The sequence below is a fragment of the Mus pahari genome, chromosome 17 (genome assembly GCF_900095145.1).
Source record: "Mus pahari chromosome 17, PAHARI_EIJ_v1.1, whole genome shotgun sequence".
Lineage (NCBI taxonomy): Eukaryota > Metazoa > Chordata > Mammalia > Rodentia > Muridae > Mus > Mus pahari.
This window is the reverse complement of record NC_034606.1, coordinates 10,403,064-10,410,673: the sequence shown is the minus strand read 5'-3', so window position 1 is coordinate 10,410,673 and position 7,610 is coordinate 10,403,064. Positions and strand designations below refer to the sequence as shown.

At 39.7% G+C, this 7,610-nt stretch overlaps 1 pseudogene; it reads right to left on the bottom strand.

The window, feature by feature from the left end:
- Positions 1 to 591: 591 nt before the first annotated feature.
- Positions 592 to 7,610, bottom strand: part of LOC110335078 — an 8,936-nt pseudogene continuing 1,917 nt past the window's right edge.

Here is a 7,610-nt window from a genome sequence, read left to right as displayed (position 1 = left end):
ATCCCTAGTAGAAGCTGTGAGATCTCCTAGGTGCTGTTCCTGGGTTCCTGGCCAGGGATGCAGCCATGTGAGGAGGGCCAGATGTACTGAGGTACCGCCTCTCATCTTAATGATGATAATGCAACAAAAACCTTTATATAAACAGTTTATTTACTTTAAACAGCAAGAGAGAGGAAACACCATATAAACACAAAGGAAGTGGTGTAGAATGTAGATGCTGGCCACCTTTGGATCTGAGGCTCATAAGCAACAGCCCCGGTTTATGAGAAGGACAAGGGTAAGGAAGGAGGGACAATATAGTTCTGTCATACAGCCAGCTAGGGACCAGAGCTCTGAATAGTGGAAGCATGCCTGCATCTGAGGGTGATGTGAAGAAACTAGATCCTGGGGGCCTACCAAGTACAAAAGTTTATCGTTTTTTAACAGTTAAAATACTGACATCAGTATTAAAATAAAATCAAGTTTTAGTCAATAATCAAAAATCGAAAGGACTGAATATGCCAGTAGCGGAAATGGAAACTGGCGCCTGCTCAACCTTCCAGGCAACAAGTTCTTGCCAAGCCAATCCCTTCCTCCACATGGAACCGCTGCTTATAAGGGGGCAAACTTCTTCATTTGTGCTCGAATCCGTTTCTCATATTTGTTTCTCTGTTTTGGCAATAAATTGTGTAGGCCTCTGTTTGAGCTGGGTCTTGAATATCTAGCTCATTTAGAAGTTCTTGTATTCCTAATAAGATCTCTTTGGTCGTGATAGCTGGCCTCCAGTCCTTGCCTTTTTCCAGGATGGTCAGGCACACTGTGACAGAAGGAGACACATTTGGATGAAGCAGTGGTGGCTCAAATTTACATTTTGGTGGTAAGGACAGATAGTCATCTTTGAAAAGCATCTGTAGCATGAACAAGCCTCCATCCCATGGACTCCCCTTCTTTCCAGAATAGCGCACTCCCAGTTCATCAGGTTTATCGTGCCATCAGGGTTCTTCGTTGGGACAGTCATAAAGCCAAAAGTGTGCTCCTTCCTCCAAGCTCTCCTTTCCAGCGCAAGTCAGCTGAGGGCAATCCTAGATATATCCAAAGTCCCTGGGGGACCGCGACCAGACCCTCGTGGTGGCAGAGGAGAATGAGTTTTCCTAGGAATATCCGGTAAGACATGGTTCTCTGCCTTCCTTTGTCTTTGTAAAATAGCTCTGCTTTAGCACATTTATTCGTTGTGACTAATTTTGAAATAATTTTGACACATGCTTTAAAACCCTTTTTATTTTATTAAAATGTAATTACATTATATTCTACTCCATCTCCTCCCTCCTACTCTCATTGTACTTCTGCTTCCTCTCAAATTTATAGGGTCTCATTTTTAACTATGACTGTTACCTTTAAATGTAAATGAATAACTGTATAAATTCAACCAGTTAAGACTGCTAATTGTTGCTGACCACTTGGTATTATTTATAAAATCAGGTGGTTTTTCTCTGGAGAGGATTAATTTGCCCATTCTCCCTGTTTGTTGCTTATATCTTTTCATCGGGAATGGTGTCCTTTGAGATCTCTCTCATCTAGGTTAGGGTGTCAATTGTTGGAGTTGTTCAAATCTTCTTTTAGCAGACATTGTGTTAAAAGGTTATAGATGTAGCTTCACTGTCACTGCTCGAAGACACAAACTGAATGTATGTTGCAGATCCAGGATTCAACTTCATGTCATCCAGTACAAGTCCAGTGCCATTTCAACTGTGCTGCAAGTTGTGCATATAAAACTCTGGAGTGAGCTGTACAATGTATGGTGCTATCTAAGAGATAATGATCCTGGGCCCTTCTGAAAATACATGTTCTCTCTTTTTACTTATCAAAGAATTTAAAATATTCTGGCTCCCGTACAATAGTTAAATCTTCAAAAGAAAATTTTATTAAGGTTAGCATGCTACATGGAAAAATATGAGGTATTGTTTCCCAAAGAGGGTCATTTCTTTCAGAACTCTAAGAATCATTTTCTCACTCTTGTAACTGCTCATGCACCAAGGGGTTTTCGAAAACATACTAATACACTTATTATCTGAAGCAAGTTTTTATAACTGTTTGAACAACGTTGGAGTGATTGTTATATGACTCAGCTCACTGTAGAGTTCTTAGAGAATTCAGAAACCCACAGATGCCTGTTGGGATTTTCGTATCAGGAACTAAAACTTTTAAAAGTTCAAAGTTACTTTGCCTTGAGGCATTTTTTTTAATCTCCTTTAGATCATTTTAGGACCTTGAAGATACTTCTGAAAGGAATCATGAGTTAGCCCATACAGATAGCAATTAGCTAAGAATGTAGAGATGAAAGGTTCATGGGCTGTGGCACGGAGTTGAAACCTGTGCACAAGAGGGCTGATGAAAGAAGTAGAGACACTTTATGCCAAAGTTGCTCACTGGACCCTACGCATACATTTGTGGGTCCGTCAATGTAGTATGAGGCTACTAATTTGGCACCATCCCTTAAGTGCTTTAATGGCTTTCTTTTCTCTAACAGCCTTTGGAGATCATGGGCAGGTACATGATAGTTTTGCATTGAAGAGTCTGCTTCTGCTGTCAGTCATGTGAAGCCGTTGGAACTGATTGGAAGACAGATTCATGACTTGATTTACACAGAGTTAAACACAGCCGAGATGCCAGCCGAGAAACAAGAGTGCCGAAGGATTTGTTACCTGAAGCAGGTGAAAACGATCTAGGTATTACACAGCAACTTCCCAAGCAAGGGAAGGATGACGTTATGACCACAGACTCTACACATAGTCTTGAAGAAAAGTGTGTTGAAGGCAGGCAACTTTCTCAGCATGCCTAGTTTAAGGCCAAACTTAAGGAGAAAAACATATTGGTCATATTTTCAGGCATTATTAGGTCAAGTTATTAAAATACGTGTTTGAAACGTTGACATGGCCGAGAGGAACACTTTTGGGCATGCTTAGCTGGTGACATTCATATAGAAGATATTGATGCTTCTGGGTATGCTGAGTGACTTTAGACATTGTAGGTTAGGAAAAGGAAAGGACACTTTCAACATGACAGTGAAGAGTTTTTCTCAAAAGGTACCTGTCTCATTTAGTACTTCAGTTCCCTGAGATACTCTCTTACCTTTGATTTCAAAATTTAGCTTCATGTGTTAACTTTTATCCTGATTTCTTCTCTACTTGATTCATTGGGTTTCTCGCTACTATATCTTTCCAAGTATTCTAAAGTTCCTATGATTTACAGGAAAGTGTTTTTTTTTTTTTTCTTGATTATGTCACATACAATATCAGGTAAGATATATGTGAGGTTTTCCATGGAATGGATCAAAATTCTGATGCCGGCTTAGTGTCCTACAATGTGTCTCATTCTGACAATATCTACCTGGGGATATTGGCATAACACCAGATTGAGTGTTCAGTCCCAGAGGACTGTCTCGACTTCAGAAACCGATGAGAATTTCAGGTTATTCCCTTTACTTCCAGCCCAGTGCACATCATTAAGAAGCTGGTCATTTCCTAGAATTGGATCAGAGCATTCAACAAGTTTGTTGTTGATTTTACTGTTATCAGTTTTTAATCTAAGAATTAGTGATGATCTGGAACAGTCAGATGCAAGAAATATACAGAGCATAGTTTTGGTCCCCTACGTAAAGACTTCCAGGTTCTCCTAGGCACTCTACGTTCTTCAAACCTCTATTTGTCATCCCACTGTCAAAGCTCTATCCTCTTGGATTTGCGGGGGGGGACTTTACCTGTAGTCACACTGATTAAATTATAGGCAATTAGCCATTCCCTCTGCTCTCAAGGTGGAACAGAGTATGAACGAGATAAAGAAATACAAGCTCTAATCCTCTAGCTACAGAGTTCAATCTCCTGGCGTATAATCCCTTCTTGAGACAAAATAGGAAAACTCTCCACTACTAGTCACCTCTAGTATACAGAAAGACTCAATTTCGGAGAGTCCAAGGGTTTAGCAGCCTTGTCCATCCTTATTAATAATTCATCTAACTTTAAATGTACATTAGCTAGCTATGAAACCACTTCTATTTTGATGGGAAATGAATATGAATCTTTTTCCGTCAAATGATCCTCCCATGGAAATTATTTTCCTTGGGCTAGCATTTGAATGTTGCACAGGTAGAAAGAGAAGCTAAGTAGCAAAGAGAGAGCACATTAGAATCAAAGCGCGCATCAGATGCCACAACCTTACACATCAGTCATTTCCTATCCATATGTAACTCTCCGGGCAGCTTAATATATGTGCAATCAAGTATGAGATACTGATTATAGTGGTCATAAATAAAGTTTAATGGGAAGATAGACACTTGTCTGTGCATTATCTATGGTTACCTCTGCCCTTTAAAGAACTGAATGGCTGCAGTATGGGTTATGGCAACTCTCGGGCCTAAATTTTGGGTCTCTGGCCCTTTTTAGAAAAATTTTGCTGAAACTGCGGTTCCCCGTTGCTCAGTCTGCTGGGGAGTATGTGAAGAATTGAGTTGTTTGCCCCTCCAACTGTAATATAACTGACCTGGAGGATGGCTTGTTCTGACATAGCATGTTTTAAGTGACATCAAATAGCACATTGCACTAAGCATGTCTTTTGATCATTTTGCTCCCCAAATGTGACTGTTATTGCTTCAAATTTCTCTTGTTTTATTCCGTTTATTTGAAGTCTGACCTCTTCTTCCAAGATAGTCATACAATGCAGACAGAAATTACTTGATGGATCTGAAGTGAGATTACATTGACTCCAAAACCCGCCCCCCCCCACCCCCCACCCCGCCTCAGAATTTTCGGGCCAGCCAGCTCTTGCTAATGATGCTTTAATCCCTATATAATGATTTCACGTGCAAAATAAGAGAAATGCTAAGTTCTTCCAGGATGTAGGTGTGCCAAGCATTAGGCACCTTCTTTTATTCCTTGGCTGAATACCTTGGTTGGCATTTTCTAAATCTCTGGATAAAAGCTTTCTAAATAAAGGCTTCCAAGTAGGTTGTGTTCACAGGTTCCCCCTCATTTGCAGACTTCTCCCCCTTAGGAAGTTGCTCTCAGAGTAACCCTGGAGGGTGGTGGAGGGCTCTGGAGGTAGGAGAGCTAGAATAAGCCTCAGAGAAAATTATAATTCTGTGCAAAAATAAACTAAGCGGTTGGAGCTTATTGACATATGAATTGATTTTTTAATTACAAAATAGATAAAGCTCTTGAGAAGAATGCTTTTTTAGTTTCAGTATTGTATGCGCCAAGAAAAGCTAAAATCCGCCAAAGCACGGGCAAATGTGCCAGGTAACTTTACAAGGCTATAAAAATAAGAAATCTGTATATTTTTGCCTTTCTCTTATATCTACAAGCATACCAGCAGGATAAGATATGGTAATTGAAGATTTGTGTTTGACAAACCTTCCAGAATCCTGCATTTATTTTTCATGGGTGCTACTTTTCCTGATCAATAAAATTGTTTTCCATTTTTCATTTAATTTTTGATAAGGCCTTTTGTTGTTATGGGACAGCATTTTCCATGGATTCTTTTAGATCAAAGAAGCAGATTACTCAAAGAATAAAACTAAACAAATTCCATGACAATACTGCCAGGAAACGCTTTGGAGGGGAAAAAAAAAACATAAATTATGTTCCACTTTACAACCAACTGTTCAATTTATTCATGTACAGTAAACAACATAAAGTCATTTTCATTCTTTTCAACTGAGAATACCAACCCCTGAATTAATGGAGACTTAACGCACGAAAACAGATATGGATGATTTAACACTTGCTGCTGGAAGTGTGCTCATTATGTTCTTGCCGATCCCTTTCAAGGCTGTTGCTATGCATGAAACCATCGACTACATAAAGCAACAAGGAGGGAGGAAAGGCCGACTGTGCTGCTAGCAGACATAGTCTGCAAATTGTTTTCAGTTACAGCATCTCTATTGATTTATAGCTGTGCTGATTGAAATGTCACACTGGGTCATTCATAATAATAGTGTCTCATGCTTGTGCTGATGTGCTCTGGCTCCCAGACTACTTCTATTTAATTCTATGGCACTGTTTTCTTTTTCTGGTTGAAAACCCAGGTTCTCAGAGAGGCAGGCTTTCATAGGTGGACGGTAACAAAGCAAGGATGAGCAATTTCTACTGCGTGTGCTAACTTAGGAAGACAGGTAACTTGGGTGACACTACAGGATGAGGAGTAAGAATAAATTTATAAGAATAAGCAACAGAGTCAGACAGCTACAAAGAGTACAGTTTCTTTCCTTAATGCTTGCGTTTTGAAATCTAAAGCAGCTACAGTGGTACAGTGGTTTCTCACATAAAAGGAGAATAGAAAAGCCAGAGCTAATGTGGTTACACTTAGTTTGGCACAGGGCATACTGCACTGTGAATAGATTTATTTCTTCAAATCAGTGTTCCAAGCAGAGTGTGCATATATAGATCATAAACTTCTAGAAGAGCAAAAAAGTTTACAATGAAAAGTACTCTCACTGGGCAGTGGTGGTGCACACCTTTAATCCCAGCACTTGGGAGGCAGAGGCAGGTGAATTTCTGAGTTCAAGGCCAGCCTGGTCTACAAAATGAGTTCCAGGACAGCCAGGGCTATACAGAGAAACCCTGTCTCGGAAAAAAAAAAAAAAAAAAAAAAAAGTCTCAGAAAAGCCCAGGATAGACTTTGTACTCTGGTGTATTCTTTTCTTTTTTTCAATTTTTTATTAGATATTTTCTTCATTTACATTTCAAATGCTATCCCAAGAGCATTTGATAACTTAGGAAGCTTAGAAAGAAAAAATACAAAATATATGGTTCAAAGAATAAAGGGACACCAGGTAGTAGAATGGAGCTAAATCCTGTTATAGGAAATAAACAGATTAAGGGAGTGGTGACCTTGAAGCAATGTCCCACCCTGCTAAACTTATTGTTTCTGCTTTTGCAGTTAAATAAGGGACTTGGTTATTGGGTTTTTTTTGGACTTTTAATTTGAAAGGGATTATAATCCAGCAATGGAGAGCAAAATTATGATCCGGATCTTGAGTCTGGAAGACACAAGCTTTTGATCAGATCATGAGAAATAGTGGCCACAAAAATCTTAGGCCCAGGCATGGTGGTATACAACTTTAATCCTAGGAGACAGAAGCAAGGCCAACCTGATACAGAGCAAGTCCCAAGTAGAGAGACGCTTAGGTCCAGGCACGGTGGTACACACCTTAAATCCCAGCGTGCAGGAGACAGGGGCATGCAGAGATCTGTGTTCAAGGTCAGTTTACAAAGCAAGTTCCAGCACAGTCAAGCTAGGAAATATAAAAGATTTGGAAAACAGAAAGCTAGTGATAATAGGGACCAAATTTCAGCTCCTGTAAACAGCAGAACTTAGCAAATTCAACCATATGGCTTGGGCTTTAGAGTTAAGAATGGAAGGGACTGGGACAATTGACGCTGGATAGCTGGAGCTAAGAAATTAGTAATGATTAAGAAGATGCCCAGATGTCCCTCAATAGAGGAATGGATAAAGAAAATGTAGTACATTTACATAATGGATTAAGAAGATGCCCAGATGTTCCTCAATAGAGGAATGGATACAGAAAATGTGGTACATGTACACAATGGAGTACTACTCAGCTATTAAAAACAACG